This window comes from Fukomys damarensis, unplaced genomic scaffold, assembly GCF_012274545.1.
Source record: "Fukomys damarensis isolate Sample0158 unplaced genomic scaffold, DMR_v1.0_HiC HiC_scaffold_16, whole genome shotgun sequence".
Lineage (NCBI taxonomy): Eukaryota > Metazoa > Chordata > Mammalia > Rodentia > Bathyergidae > Fukomys > Fukomys damarensis.
In genome coordinates, this window is record NW_022900928.1 from 2,173,287 (window position 1) to 2,177,233 (window position 3,947).

A 3,947-nucleotide genomic window follows, 5' to 3' on the forward strand; every position below is an offset into this window, starting at 1 on the left:
AGAAAGTACTTTAAGTTTTTGTACAGCACTTCAAAGTTTACCAAAGATGTCATATTCAGTCAATCTATGTATCTGGTAGAGATGATTGCCACATGAAAACAGGCTTAGTTATGGTTCATTCCCAGTATTTCTCTTAAGTACTTTTATGTGCATGTAGGCCACTTTGATGATTTGACACAATTACTAAATACCAAATATTTTAGATGCCCAAGAAATTGAGTTCACAGAGTACTTGTATTTTCAAAGACAAATAGTTTTGTTGAGGGGAAACGCAAGATTCAGACAACAGGGCCCCGGCTCATTTCTGCGTGTCTAAATCGAGTCATTTAAATAACTGAATTGTGTATGCTGACCTGTTCTCCAGTGTGCGACTGGGGTGCAGGAAAAAAGATGTGCATGGCGGTGTGAGGGGAAAGAAGCATAAAGCGCACTGGAAAACTACCAAACGCCCCGCACATGGGCCCTATTCAGAGTCAGTCAGCGTGTGATGAGTGAAGTGGTTCTGAATGTCGCCTTTAGATTCCATGCTGTTCGAAGGCCAGCCCCGAACATGGCCACTCTTATTCCACACACAGTACCTCTTCACTCTCAATTTAACCCCCAAATCTGATGAACCCATTACTCCATACTTGATTTCATGGAACAAGGAGTAGATATAGTTACAAATGATCAATCACCAGCCCTGAGCCAAAGCAGCAAGGCATTAACAATTCACACCGTCGCGGTCCACTTGCTCCGGCAGGCAGAAGATGTGCCAGCATATTTAATGTACAGCTACTTCGTTCAGCGAAGAAAAGACGTGGCCCAGGCTGCCGTTTCGAAGAGAGGGGACTTTCTAGGGTTTCACACTGTCGGAGCCCAGTGTCAACCTGCACATACCAGCAATTAAGAACCAGGTGTCCCGCGGAGGGCACGATGCCCAGATGAACTGGGACCCAGGTGAAGGCAGCGGGACCCGAGCGGTTCTCCCCTCCCCTGCACCCTCTTCCGCTTGATCCTATCACACCGATCATGTCACTGGCAGCACTGGGGCAGCACTGCAGACCCCACAGGCAACGTGCTGTCAGTGTAATGGGATCACTGCAAGCCCGGCGTGGCGGTGAAGTACCGCTCAGAGCGCAGCCACCATGCGCTTGTCATTTTGTTCAGTGGAGGGCAAATCCAAATTTGGGCAGGCATCGGTATTTAAGAAAACGACTGCTAAATCTTGTCGCATAAGTACCTCGGGGACAGTGAGGTTTGACATATAGCATGTAAACAAAAGTACACAGCAGCTGTTGGCTTGCTTTGGACTGAACCACAGCACTACTAGAGGTGGACACCCGGGAGGGAGAGGGTGCTCCTGGCCTGAGTGGCGGGGTGGTAGCTTGGGGCTGGGGGCTTCCCCTACTGGTGCAGAACTTAGTGTCTCTGAGAACTCACTTGGTTTTGTCTGAAACAGACTCTGTGAGTCAATATCATTTTAAAAAATAAGTTCTGTCTGACTTGGTGGGAAACCCACAATGTCTTCTTAGTGTCTCTCTGGAGAATGTCCAGTGGACACAGGTGGGCTTTTCTGAGGCCGAGACCCGTGGTTGAGGCCCCGGAGCACTGAGAAGTTTCCTCACTGCTAACTCTGTTGTGGGAAGTGCTTCTCTTTCATGGTCTCCTGTTCTGTGCTTGAAGTGTGAAAATCACAACATTGTGTGAATCATGGTTCTGGAGGTTTAATTGGCCTGGATTTTAAGTTTTAACTGGAAGCAGGTTATTAGAGCCTTTGTTTCCTGTGCTTTTCAAAACTGTGGTAATAAAATATCCTGAACTCTGCAGCTTTTCCTGGTAGACTCGAGTGCAATAGCCAAGAGCTTGCTGAAGATGCTGGCGTTGCCTTGGAGACAGAACCCATTCCCTAGGTAGAGTTCTTCTCAGACCTCCCATCTGGACCTCCTCACCGAGTTTCAGGGGCTTCGTGGTTTCTCGGAGAGGGTTTTGGGGTCCTTGTCCTGCATCATCCCCAGCACACATCTGAGAAGTTGAAGCTTTTTGTCAGTGACATCGTGCTCTGGACGGAAGGGGTTCTTAAAAGCCAAACAGCTTATTTTCATATTTAATGTTTGAATTCACTGTATTTGGAGTCTTCGGAAAATCTTAGAATTGTTATTTTGACCTCAGTCCAATATTACTGCTCTGCTTTTAAAATTTAATTTCCCTACAGAAGCATAATTTCTGACAGAGTAGGATAAAGCTCACGCGGGTTTTCCAAGGACTGCAGAAACTACTCACTGTGATCTTCTCCTGTCTAATATGCTTATCATCAGATCTCCTAGGTGTTTTTGTTTGTTTTCCTCCTTCGTCTGCAAGATAATGTTTTGAGGAAAGTTAAAATAAAGCAACTGTACAAACACCAAATGTGCTTGGCAATTCTGGGGAATTCATGTTTATTTTATGGATTTTGATTAAATTTGTATTTGGTTGTGGGAAGTTGCAGGTTCTGAGTGGTCCCATGTAGCTGTATTTGTGGTCTTAAGACTGAGCACCGCAGACCTGAGGTACCGGCGTGTGTCCGGCAGACCTTACTAAGCATCACTTTTCTGAAACTGTAAAATGCCAAGACTCGATGTGCTCACGAGCCCGACGTGGCCGCTGCACAGTGCGCACACCATCATGTACCTAGTAAATGTACACAATTGTTTTTGTCAAATAAAAGGAAAAGAGGAACATTAAGCCAAATACTACGGCTTCAAGCTCCAGAGGGCTTTGGGATTTATTGGAGGTAGGAAGTGGGATGGGAGGAGATAAAGACCAATAAAAATCAGTGTGTGTGGGGGGAAATAAAGGAATAAGAAATAAAAGTATAAAAAGTGCTGTAGGAAGCCCAGGGCAGGAGACAGTGGATTCTCCCAAGGCCCATGGTTTCTGCAGACGAGGTGGCATTTGATGTGACCCTTGGAGCCCGAGCATGTGCTGCCTACCAAGTGGAAACAGGAAGGGACGCAGACAGGGCGGGCCGCGCGAGAAGGGCTTCAGCTGCGAGTTATGAAACAGGCCCACTTCCTTTGTGGCCATTTGGTCCACTTACTCATGGTGTGTTAGCCAGAAGTTGCTGCTTTTGCTCATGCTCTATTTACCCATCACCCTCAATCTTTGCTCGGAGCCCACTGAAGTTTTAGATTCATTTTCCACGTACCCTATAGACGGACACAACCTGAGATTCATCAGCACGGATGAGAAGCCGTTATTCACGCACCTTCCCCCATCGCACGGCCGAAATGATCCCGTTGGACTGAAGCGAGCAAACCGATCGGCGCGAGAGAATGACTTCAAGTCACCCGTCTAACACGGAACGTTGAGGGTGCGCTTGACGCCAAGCAGAAACCACGGCGAAGCGAGGCCCTTGGCGCAGTCAGGTGGACAGCAGGGAAAGGCAAGACCCGCAGTGGAGCCCCCAGGCCCGCGAGCAGGTGTTTCTGCAGACGGGCTCGGCCTGGAGAGAGTGGGGCTGGCCTGGGGGACACGGGAGGGAGCCCCGCCGCCTGGCCGGCGATGGTTCTTGGCCGAGTTGTCCTCCCAGTGCCTGCTCTTTCCCAGGCGGAAGTGGGTTTGCGAACCTTTCTAAACCACTGCCCTCCTTTCTCGCACATATTTATATAACAATCTTTAAAAGAACGAGGTTTTTCTGCAGAAAAAGGAGAAACGGATAACTCTACACAGAAGAAGAAAGCCCTTGGTTAGGAGCTCTTATCTGCTGTGGAATTTCAGGAACATCCAGTAAGACTGAAAACAAGCGATTCGCACCTGTGTTAAAATCAATGACAGGATTGAAAAGTCCAGCAACTTGTTTTTTAAAGTATCAACTATTTGCTTATATTTTAAAACTACATTTTAAGCCACGGCTCTTTTCCTTTTTAATAGTGGAGCCTTCCTTAGTTCTGACGGCTTAACGCATTTCATTTTTCAATGTAGCACAC

General features: G+C 47.5%; 1 long non-coding RNA gene across 1 annotated transcript; it reads right to left on the bottom strand.

Moving 5' to 3' along the window:
• Positions 1 to 270: 270 nt before the first annotated feature.
• Positions 271 to 3,743, bottom strand: LOC104873625. The gene is made up of 3 exons (XR_783524.1): positions 3,167 to 3,743; positions 2,263 to 2,333; positions 271 to 2,004 (listed from the first exon to the last, which is right to left on the bottom strand). It is a non-coding gene; the product is annotated as an uncharacterized LOC104873625 (long non-coding RNA).
• Positions 3,744 to 3,947: the final 204 nt, after the last annotated feature.